General features: G+C 36.1%; 1 protein-coding gene across 1 annotated transcript in view; it reads right to left on the bottom strand.

Moving 5' to 3' along the window:
* The window catches only part of LOC135079791 (guanine nucleotide-binding protein subunit beta-5), a 434,210-nt gene that overhangs the window by 114,688 nt on the left and 306,701 nt on the right, over window positions 1–12,821 (bottom strand). The window lies entirely within an intron of this gene.

Raw genomic sequence — 12,821 nt, 5'->3', positions numbered from 1 at the left:
TTCCTGGTCGTTAAAGGCTCTTACGGAGGTACGCACACAGACTGCACAAGTCGTAGCTTTCCTTACTGCTAAATGAGGTTATTCTCGGCTCCTGGACGCACTTCTTAAACTTACTACTTATACATTTCTTAGTGGTTTCTAACAGGTATCGTTTGCCGGGGTCCATGAATGCCGCAGTCTCGGTGAGGAGGCTGCGCTCGCCGTACACAAGGATGGCATCGTACTCGCTCATGGGGAGGAAGCCTCTGTTGTTAGTCACGAAACATTTGCCGCAGTTTTTGTTCTTGAAGACGTTCGCGCCGTCCGCGTCCGAGAAGACGGGCACGAGAGGCGCCACGATAAAAATCAGCACGTATTTAGCCTCCATCCTTAAATCTTCACTCACGAATGTCATGGTTGTTGAGGGGGTCGTGACGTAGGATATCCACAGGTATATTGTCAAATAAAAGAGCACTATGAGCACAGTCTTTTGTAGTTTTGACACTTGTCGCCAACCCATTTCGGTGGCGGCGTGGTGATGGTCATTTTTTCGCGGCGGCGAGTCGTGTGCATCGCCGACGCGCGCCAACTCGCGTCTGACAGGCGGCCGGTCGATACCCCGCGCCCGCCCGACGTCTGCCGCCCAATACAAGTAAAAACAACCCCTAACACCAACAGCCTAAAGTCTGAATTCTCATTGACCGAAACCCACATGCAGATGATGACGTACCACGGCATGACAGCTCCAGCGAAGTGTCTGCTCTCATTAATGCATGAGCTATTTGAACCTATTGCCGATCAGATTATGGTCGCTTTTGTAATGTCAAGGCCAGAGTACGCGTGCGTGCAAAATGATGCGGCACGGTGACATATCAGACGGCTTTCTTATAGGCGATTGTTTGTTTATGCTTGGGAAAAACAATGGGAAAAATATAACAGCAATCGTATTTTTTGATTGTGTTATTGAATAACTGATTGTTTTACTAAACAATATAATAAATAACCCTAGAGATCTTCTTTACTAATCCGCGGGGACCCGGACGTCTCAGTCCCCGGGAACGCGGGATTATTATTTTTTTAAATAGAGCATCACTATTTAATGCCTTAATTAAATGAATAAATAACATGAAATATAGTTAATATTAAGCACCTGTAAACAAAAAATCCAATTATTTTACAATTTATATTTGCGATAAATGCGATCGCGCCGGTTGAAGAAGCCTATTCCTTATTTTTACATCCTCATTCAGTATATTCTTAGCTTCCTAATATATTTTAAAAAATAATGAAATTTGATAATCGTCGTGTATCAGTTTAATTAGAAATTATTTTTATTACCTAAGTTATTATTTTTATGAAAATAATATAACCACGAAGTTAGCCAAAAGAAAAATCATTAATAATTTTAATTTCGGCACAAATTAGCCTCTTGTAAGGCCGTGTGTATTTCCGAAATTACCCGACTACACTAATAAACGGCATGTTTTCGACTAATTACGCTTGTCATTTGTTTTTTGTTTCAGGTTATCGCGCGGATCCACGAATCAATTTTTATTTTTTAATTCAGTTTTAATTTGTGTTTATTGCACTATTTCTTATAATTAATACACGCAGACTAATATTTCACAAATAAATTGCAGGTTAAGTATTCTATTCATATGAATGAATTTATTTTCATGTACGTTTATAACATAGGAATTGCAAGGAAAGAAATCTCAAAGAATCTTTTACGCTCTCTCCAATCAATCAATAAAGAGTATAATAATATATCAAGATACAAAACGTGGACTCAATGCAACATCATTATCTTCCAGTCAGCATTTAACACCGTATGAGTAGATATTTCCGAGAGCCTCATTTTAAACTTAGGTATATCACTAGTGAGATTGAGTTTAAACGCTCCAAACTCACGTAGTTCCAATAAAATAAATAAAGCTGCTGAGAATGTAATAGGTAATTATGTAACTCGTACGACGAGTGCGTTACTAAACAATACCACAAAACAATGCTAAGTACTGTTTAGAACAGTGTTACTGTTTAGTTTGCTAAGCTACTCTTAATACTACAAGAACGCGTTTGTGATACACCAGTCAATACACTATTGTAATACGAAATACGAGTCAGAAAATTCACAATGCAACAATGAGAAATATTTAAGAGTTAGTTAGTTGTCTACATTATTTTATGTAGCTATTTCACGAATATGGTACCATCATACACTGAAAACTGAAATGACTTCAAAATAGAAAAATGTCAGAAAATTCACAATGCAACAATGAGAAATATTTAAGAATTAGTTAGTTGTCTACATTATTTTATGTAGCTATTTCACGAATAAGGTACCATACACTGAAAACTGAAATGACTTCAAAATAAGACTTCAGAGTGGCACGATTGGTAAATTCACATAGCAAACAAATCCACAACTTTTACATAATGAAATCGGTGACAATTTCAGTAGTATTTACTATCTGGTCAACGTTGCTATTATCGGTTGCGGTTCGGTTATCGTAGTAAACGAAAAGTCGACGCATATATTTAAATTTGTTGCAAAACAGCGTTTATTTAATCACAAACAATGCCACAGTGTTAAGCTTATTGTCAATTTCTATTTTGTGTTATTTTGCTGTTCACTTTGCCTATAAACGGGTCTATTCCCACTTCTCGTTCCCACCACTGCAACTCCTGTGTAGCCAGGATCTACAGCTTGACCGCCACAAAAACCTAACCAATGAAGGTCATGTTTGTCCCGGGGGAAAGTTAAACTGTCATTGGACCCGCAACGAAATTAATCAGAAGAACATAGGAGGAGTTCGAAATTAAGGGTTGATTTCCCTCCATTGCAAAGCGGATGACAGGTAACAAACAAAGGTTTAAAACCTTTAAGAAAAGATTATGCACCACGGACAATAAATATCAATTAAGGGGACCTATCTATCACTTTGCTTATTATAAGTATAAGTGTTTCCTAAATGGCACGATGTTCGCGCTGATTATGCCATATTAATTGTTCAGTCGCGAACTGTTAAATTACATTTGGGCCAATTACTAGAAAATTACTGTCAATATACCAAGTTAAATAAATAAATACTCAAGAACTAACTTACCTAGTTTATGCTTTTGAAACATGTTACGAAGTAATTAAGTTTCTGGGGAAATTCCTTCCAGTCAACCACTAACTTATTTAGAACTGCAATGCCTACCAAAGGGTAACAAAGAAAGCATGTCATGTTTTCTTTTCCTTCATGAGCTTTGTAATTACTATAGGTTTTTTGTTTACAGCGGAGAGGTTTCTAAGAAACCGGCCATAAGTTCAACTAGAAATAGAATGCCCATATTTTATGCACTTTGGTCTGCCACTTAAGAAGTTCATGGAAAACTTGAAATCTTCACAAAAACTTGCCGCTTTGACTGAAGTAGTTTATGTATAATACGACTGAGTACGCCGGTTGGGTCGCGGGTTCGAATCCCGAGGGTTTAGTGTTGGTTATGAAAGTTTTTTTATTATATTGAGCAGGTATAGGTATATTTATTCATCATCATGTGGTCATCTGATTCATTGACGCTGATTGGGGGAGACCTTGAAATGATGATAGTGATGTAATTAAAGATAACAACATCATTGAAAGAAAACATTTCATATTATATCAATTGATGAACACGCCAAGTAAAATTGGTTGATGTATAACAAAAAAATATAACAAATGACCCAGTAAAAAAAAAGCTTTGTTAACTTCATTCACCACAGATTTACTAACCAAAACAAAACACGTGCAGCCAATGATTTGTAGATGTTAGATCCTTATCAGCAAGATATTTAAATGAGGGGGTCAAGACAAGGGAGGGACACCGACACCATAGATAACGAATGACCTCCGGCCAGAGGTCCGGAAATTAAACTGACCGAACCATGGTTTATGAGCTCCTAAAGTATACTTAACATGTGTTAGGGCTTGTCATAGATAAGGGGTGATTTGTTTGCGTATCTGTAACACAAATACAGTTTGCGAGTCTCATACCTTTGTTAATTTACATTGACTCCATTAACATTTACTAAAAGTAGGTCGAGTGTATTATAACCCACAAGAATCGAACCCGGGACCCTTGCACTCAAAGCTTTAAAGCGCACTAGCTCCGCGGCGTCTTTCCATTCTATACATAGCCAGAACGCAAGGGTGTGAAACTAATCGAGTATAGTTTGGATGTGACTTTTTTTACTAAGCTCCTCCAAACTATACACGACCAGTACGCATACGCTGCGTACTGCTCGCGTATACTTTGTAGTGACTTAGGTCAATTATCTTACTCCAAAATATACATCGTCAGTACGCATACGGACTAATCATGTATGTATTGTAATAAGTTCGCGATTACAATGTATACGCGAGTACTTAGTTGCATGCTCGTCATTTTGACTTATTTACCTCTCTTTCTATTGCATATTAATTCATAACTGCGTGTCTACTTCAAACATTGAATCAATTTCGACACGTGCCATTGTTTTGATAAAGAGCTTTTTGGTGTTTCATATTCTGCCATAGAAAAGATATTTGTTTTGGGGCTGAATAACTCTGAAATTAAGAATTATGTATGTGAAAATGATTTTTGTTCTTGAGATAAAAGCTTATAAATAAAAATGAATATCCCTGGACATTTTACACTGCGCTTCTAGTCTCAAACTAAGCAAAGCTTGTACTATGGGTACTAGATAACGGATATAAACATACTTAAATACTTTTTTTGTAAATACATACTTATTATACATAGAAGACACCCAGTCCAATACAAACAAATATCAAAATATGTTCATGCACACAAATTAATGTTTGTACTGTGCGGGAATCGAACCCGCTACCTCCGGAACAGTTATCCGTTTCGAACCACTACACCGAACGGTCGACAATTTTAGTTAATAATGCACGTTTAACTTTCTTCATTCACTCTCACTAATAAATAATTGTTATTTAATTTGAAATCTACCAAATCAATTTAATTTCAGAAACCACTTACATTAGTGTTATAAATCTAGATTTATTATAATAATATGTAGATTCAGTAAAATAATAATATTTTATGTAAAAATTAATGAATTTAAAAATGGCATCACCGTACGTGATCTACATAGGTAGTTCTTATTTCTAATCTCGAGGACAAAGCACGAGCATAATATCTAATAAATGTAATAATTTTAAATATAATTCCATATTTTATTAAATCAAATAAACTAAACACACTCTAGTCAACTGTAAGTGGTGTAGTATAGTTTGGAGCGAAGACGGAATCCATCCACGACACAAACTATACACGATCAGTACGCAAAATTCGTGTATAGTTTGTAGTGACCGACTTACAAAGAGACACTCCAAAATATACACGAGCAGTTTCCTATGGGTGCGTTCTGGCCATGTATAGAACGGAAAGACGCAGCTCCGCGCAGTTGATCCAACATTGACTTCATTTTGTTGACATGCTTTTCAAGGACATTTATTTTTAGGCGAGTCGCGTGTGTCTGTATACACACTAGCTTTTTTAAGCACTTTGATGTTTGTTTACTTTGTATTATTAAAAATGCTAAAATCAAGGTTAAAGTTTTTTTTAATTCAGTTATTGCGATTGAAAAGAGATGAGGTAACTAAACCCATTCAAAAAACAATGTAGCTGATTTAATACAAAATCGTCAATGGATCTAGTTTCGTTTATTTTTTTAAATAAAACTAATAACACTCAACCAAACCAGTTTTGCGATCTTGAAGTGATCTTGAATATTTTAAGGTCAAGTAGAATTAAGTATGGCCTAACGCCATCTATCCACGCGTAAATAAACTACAGCGTATCAGCTGTTGCCGCAGTAGTTCATAGGTGTCGCTGAGCGCTTTAGACTTAATGAAATCATAACAGCGAAGCTTGATTTGTTTATGAAAGCAAAGCTTTAGAATAGAAAATTGTACTCGTTTAAATTCAAATTAAAGACGGTTATTGCATGTCACATTACATTTATTTTGAACATTAACCCTTGACACGTCTTTAGCCTGCTGGCTACTTCTCTTCCCATTATCCGTTATCATTTCGTTATTTTCTTACTATACGGCACTAACATTCAACCCAGGTATAATTGTTTACATTCTATGTATAATTCTTATTATCTTTAAGATATTAAGTATAATTAACATCACCTAACTATTAACCAAATGTTGGTAGACCACTCTCATTCTTTCAGTCATCTCATTATTGAACAATCAATTTCATTCAAGTTTTCAGTTTTTGTAACTAGTCTGTACCAGCTTAATCTCACAACCACTAATTTCAGATAATTTGTTTCAGCTAGACCATTCATTCATATCAGTTACCATGCTGCTAAATGAATTCGTTTAAACATAGACAATAGACATTCTTTTCAATTTAAAGACAAGCTAATAGAACTGACAACACGCAAGCAGCAAGCAGCAATCTATACTAATATTGGAGGTAAAGTTTGTGTGTTTGTTTTTGTTAAATTGTAAGGGGTAATCTCGGAATGTACTGAACCGATTTTAAAAATTCTCTCACCAATAAAAAGCGACATTATTGCTGAGTGGCATAGGTTATATAAAAAAACCGAAAAATTCCACGCGGGTGAAGGTGCGGGCAAAAGCTAGTAAGCTAATAAAATTTGAACGCAGTGTCAATATCTCTAATTGGGCCGTATATCACGCGGGCGTGGCTGAGGTAACAATTTATACGATTTGTGGAAATCAGAACTGTTAAAACTCTATGTAAAGTTGGTAAAGTGTAGACCTTTAAGTTTTAGAAACGACTAGCAATAAAATACGTAGTCATAATCTGAAAAACCATTTCAGACATTAGACATGCCCTGCCTTCTACTTCTACGTAACTACTCTAATTTTGAAAAAAAAAAAATGTCACCCTATAAATGTTGAATGAAATCCATGTAGGGTGATTGCTATAGTAATTGGCCTGTACATAGTTATTGGCCACCTTGGCTAAAATAAAAATAAACAAGCATATGTACGTTATTAAGAGTGGAAAAGAGACACAAATACTTTCTCTGAGCAATACGCTGTCCAATGTAGTATGTCAGAGTAAGAACAGATGGTACTCTAAACAGCAGAAGCTTTCTTTCGACAACGAGTCGTCCGAGTAGCCGCATGCTTGTCAAAATTTTAAGGTAAATATTTATGAATATTGTTCGTAATCTAATTGTTTTTGCTTGTTATAGTAATTTTACTGTTTTTTTGTAAAGAGATAAATGGTAGCTTATGTAGATAGATTAAGTTACTTGGTTTTGGAATAAAATAACTTTAAAATTATACCGGCCAATAACTATACCACGTTTCAATTTATTTCAGTTATTGGCCATGGGTGGCCAATAATTAAATTTTACTTTTATTGTATTTTTATTCACGATTAAGTTAATTTAACCCTTAAATATTTGCTATTAAAATACTAACGTCCTAACCTATTAGGATCAGTAATTAGCCGGGGGGCCAATTGCTGACACTTATGCACGGCCAATAACTATTTTTATTGATTTACTTTACCTAGATTGTTACAAGATGCCGTAGGTAACAAAGTATACTAAGGTTGGTATAAGTAGTTGGATCAGAAACACTTAATCAGTTTAAAAAAATAAAACAAATAATACCTGAAATGCAAAACAATGAATTTTTTTTATTCTCTATCGTTTGTGGGACGTTTTATTATAAGCAAAATGGATTGGAAGCGGAAGTTACAGATGAACCTGAACCTGTAAGTCGGGAGAAAGAATCAACATTGAGTGAAATAGGAGAACTTAAAACTAGAGATAGAGAAAGAGAGACAAAAGACCCTAACAACAAAAAATAAATTTGACGACCTGGAAAAAACTGAAACAAGGACTACCAATACACAGCAGAAGTACATCCACTACCGGCTAAATTGACGAAAAAAAGACAATGATCACTAAAACGTACATTAAGGTGAAAGAAATAGAACGAAACAACTTTGACTTAATAGAAATAGAAAACGAAAACTGTAAAGAAACTTTAGAAGCAGAAAGTGGAAGCTATACTGATCTCATCACTTTTTGCATCACGCCAACAGGCAAAAAAAAATCAAGTCTGAAGGACTTTCTACGGATTCCCCCAGAGCCAACTCGAAAAGGGAAGAGAAATATATCGCGATTACCGTTTCACATATCAGGCCAGAATATCAGAGGATTCTGGAAGAAAAAGCTAAAGAAAAAGAAATCCTCGAGAAAGAAAAAAGGGAACGAAAAATAGAAAGAGAACAAAAAAGAGAGGACAGGAAACGGAAAGCTGAAGAAAAGAAAACTGCTAAAATAAAAAAAGTAAGAATAATGTATCTGTATCCAATCAAATCTGTAATATTTGCAAAAAGCTTATAAAAAATAGACTTTTAGTATGCTCTGAATGCACCGTGTCTTTCATAAATCTTGTGCAACAGCATATTCCTGAAGAAGAAGGAGACAGTTATCTCTGTTACAATTGTTACAATGTTACTGAATGTACTGACGATGATGAGATAGATGAAGAAATCGATAAGAGTGATACTGATGACGAATTCTTAGCTAATCTTAAGGAAAGACAAAATGATTTAGGATTACAAAGCGTGAAGTTTCAGTGATTTTTATGGGTTTTTTTTCGGTGGCTAATAACTGTACTTCTAGAAGCCAATTACTGTGTTTTTGGGGCCAATAGCTAAATTTAATGTGATCTCTGATATTTTTAAAATTATTATTGTAATTCTTATCGTATAACACCAAATAGGTACTAGCTTAAATAGCAGCAATATTGTTTTCTCATAATAAAATATAAAAAGTAAACAAAAGTCGAGTTTTTGTTACATTTTACACAAGTTAACTTACACAACGCTCTTAAAGGGCCAATAACTGTAGCAATCACCCTACCTATCTCGTAGATACTTTTTTTTTTCGTTAGGAAATGCATGAAATTGCATACCCACTGGCCCGGGGGAACCAGTCGGTTATGTGAGGCTCTCCCTGCCAGATGGGCAGGGCCTACTGACTAAAACCTGACGGTGTCCTCCCAAAGTCTTTGGGACGGAACTGCGAGTTATTCCCTGATCTCGTAGATACTCCACGAAATTGAATTTTGTCTACTGATGTATTTTGTATTGTATGTAATTTAAAATGAATTTACTTACTTATAAGTATGTCTAAATTTACGAGGTCTATGTTATAACTAACGTGAATAAATCATGGCTTATCTGTTAGTTAACTTAACTGAAAGTTATTTCTGTTGCTAACCTTTAAGCGCATTCTGTTTGGTTTCAAATTGGAAACGCTTCCGATGTTGATATATTTGCTGTGACTTAATGTATTACTGATTTAATCAATGCAGTAAATCAATAAGGTAAATCAATTAAGAAATTACGATTTTACGTGGTTACATTATACGAGTTTTGTTGAATAAAATAAAAGCTTCTGATATGAAAATGTCTTATTTGGAGTGATTTTTTCAAGCTTTTTAAATCAACACCTAAAAAATCACCGCCAATCCATATCCATACAACAAGACCTGGGTAAAGTTTAATAGTCGATAAAATAAACGAATAATTATGAATGTAGTGAATGCATAGTACGAAACTACGTTTAAATAGTCTTGATTATCAGCAATGGTACCTGGATGCCCGCCAACGTGGGGTTAACATAATAGCTGGACAATTGTTGTCACTGATAGCGCTAGGGTTAAGTTAAATGCCGTACAATCTTGAAATTTACGTATGAAACTATTAAAGATCAAAAGGTTATAAAAAATCTGTAAATCTGTATTTAGGCCGAGTAAGTACATTAAATTAGATCACACCCAAACAAGATTGAGGGCAAACGCAGATTAATTTCTCAGGAAAGTTAGACAAGAATTTTTTTTTTTCAAAAACTGGTACTATAGGATTTAGAATAACTCTGGTTATTCCTTCTGTTAGATGCAGCGGAATGTTTTCAGTGGATTTATTAAGACTGACAACAAAAGTGAATGAGGCACTCGGATGGTCATTTCAATTTGGTACCAAATTCTAATGTCTTCCAACTCCCAAGTAGATTCCGGACATTAACCTAAACGTCTTAGATTAGCGTTAGTCCCTGCCGTTCCAAAATCCACGAAAATTAGCACTAATCCGCCCCGGTCATCGCACCGGCTATTCCCCGTAATCTAGTGCCGGGCGTGTGCGCTCTGCCCGGACAATGCCGAGATAAGCACCGTCTTGAGACAAGCGACAGTTTACACAAGTAGAACTGGGAACCTGTAGAGCTGGCATTTTGCAAAGTTCAAACTTTTAAGTTCATCGTTGAAAGTGTTCGAAATCTATGAAGAGGTATATTATGTACTCGTATGTGGGACTAGCCGTGCCACATACTATCTAAGTAAGGTATAGAGTTTGTTTAGTTAGATCTTGAGAGTTACAAGCTTAGCTCTATCAGATCTGATAAGTAACTTTTTCACAATGCGAGTTTTGATGGGATTATAGATTACAGTAATTGATAGATTGTAATAGGTAATTATCAATTTCACTGTCACATATTATTATGACAGATCGTGTGTTTCGGTCTTCGGCAGTACCTAGAATCTGCCTCTCATGGATATTCCAACTATGATTCTTAGATCTGTGGATCCAACCCTCTTAAGGGTCAGTGAGACAAATCGACGCGATCGCTCAGCGCGATAGGTCCCGCAGCTGTCGCCGCAACCCCGGCTCCGGGATTTGCAGTCGCGGGATTTACGGGATTACCCCGGGATCGCCACACCACAGTACAAAAGAGATGCAGTAACCCGAATGGCATACAGGTGTTCTCTGCACTTGAATGACTCTTATTTCTAAGTTTCTGTTGGCAATTCAAAATGTAACAATTTAATGTTGCGTATGGCTTATACGTATGATTTGCTGCAGAATAACAATTAGCTGTCAACTATAGATAGCATAAACAAACCATGTAATTCTTATAGAGGCGAAGTCATAGAAAAACTTGTCTTTAGTTTTACTGGTTTTACTACTTAGTTCTAGAGTGACTTTAGGCGATGCATAGGTCACTCTATTTTAAAATGATGAAGTAGAGTTTCTGCTTGTGCCTACTGTGTGGTCGGGCGGCGTCATTGCTAATGCTACAGCATTACCTCGCCGTGTCTGAGACAATGCCGGCTAATGCTTGTAAGACAAGATCGGTATTTGGCTTAACGCGGCACGAGCGATCGTATGCGAGGGGCAGATGGACATTACTTCGAGCGATTAGACCCATGTTTTGCAGGTTAAGTTTAGAGCGAGATAGATACAAATAGAATAATTCAATGTTCAAAGGCATGTAAGATAAAATTCAAGTAAGATGACAAGTCTGTAAATAAAACTTTCGTATAAAATTAATATTAAAAAAATATATTAATTAATAAATTAATATATTTTTTTACTATGCATCACAAAAGTATTTACATTGCGTGTTGCCTTCTATTTGCACACAGCATACCCAATTATTAAATTCCTAATCACTTACCACTTGACTTGCTGGATTGACTGCCATTGAAGAAGATAGAAAGAAAGTACGAGCACATACCTGTAACAATTAAAAGAGAACAATTAGAGCCAAATTCTTCTTTTATTTGTATAGGGAGATCTAAATGTAACTAGATTAGGTGAGTAATGGTGAGAAAACAATATCAGTTTCAGTCCTGTACCTCTAGCATGAACAACATTCGTCTTCGAATCGTTTGCGTATTCGATAAAATTCGATATTCAATCTTCGAATTAAACGATAACGTGTAAATTTTGATTCTCAAAATAAGTTTCGTGCAACCACATCTCATACTAAGTTCACTTTACGACACGTTCACAAGGGCGCTGTTGTAGAGTTCTTACTAAATCTTTTGATGGCGATTCGAGTACGCAAACGATTTGAACTTGAAAGTTTTTCGTGCTAGCCGTACTGAAAAGTTTAATACAAAACAAAAGCTGGACAATTTTAGGCACCAAGCAATATTTTGTTAAATATTTACGACATTGCATACAAAATACAGTTTCATTGTAATTAAAGTGGAAATTGCGCTGCGCACAATTGCGGCGCTCGCATTCCGTCGGCGCGCGCCGCGTCGAATCGCGACGCAATCACACTGCGCAATAAATCTGTCTGTCCATCTGTTCACAGCAGATTTTTGAATTTGAACTTTATTTTTGTTTTGTTTTTAAAGGATGTAAAATCAAATGTTACTTTTTAAAATATTTTTCGTGGAATGGATTTATTGCATACCTACCTACATTATTATTTCATTTCTTCACCATAAAAATATGTGAGTTACTACAACTAGATCTAGCTAGTGTTTATTTAGCTACCTACCTACTATCTTAACTTATAAGCATTTTACTACTACCTATTTCATCCTAGTTCATGTTCGGTATTGGCATCGCTCCACAAAACAACAACTCGCAATCGAAATAATTACTACAATTACGCGGTTTAGGGCTTGCCGTATAGTGAATCCCAGCGAGGCGGACTTAGTGCCGTGACAAATGTCTGCCAGTGCTCGCTAGCGAAGACTAATCCGCGCGCGTTGCGGGATCAGCGTGTACCCACATATTACCGCGGCTCGTTTTCATCGTGGAGCCACACGAGATGACGCACGGCATTTTACACGGTTGATATTTTGCAAAGAAAAATAGCTTGTATGAAAAATAAATTATGTAAGAAGTTACTTGATGTATTTCATTGCACCGGAGGGAAGTCGATCCTGAACTTCAAACTCCTCCTATGTTCTTCTGATAAATTTTGTCGCGAGTTCAAAACTTTCCCTCGGCCCAACGGTTGGGACTTTATTGGCGTTTAAGCTGCAGACCCTACACAG

The sequence above is a fragment of the Ostrinia nubilalis genome, chromosome 17, assembly GCF_963855985.1.
Source record: "Ostrinia nubilalis chromosome 17, ilOstNubi1.1, whole genome shotgun sequence".
Classification (NCBI taxonomy): domain Eukaryota; kingdom Metazoa; phylum Arthropoda; class Insecta; order Lepidoptera; family Crambidae; genus Ostrinia; species Ostrinia nubilalis.
Note: the sequence above shows the minus strand (reverse complement) of the source record. Positions and strands in the feature narration are given on the sequence as shown.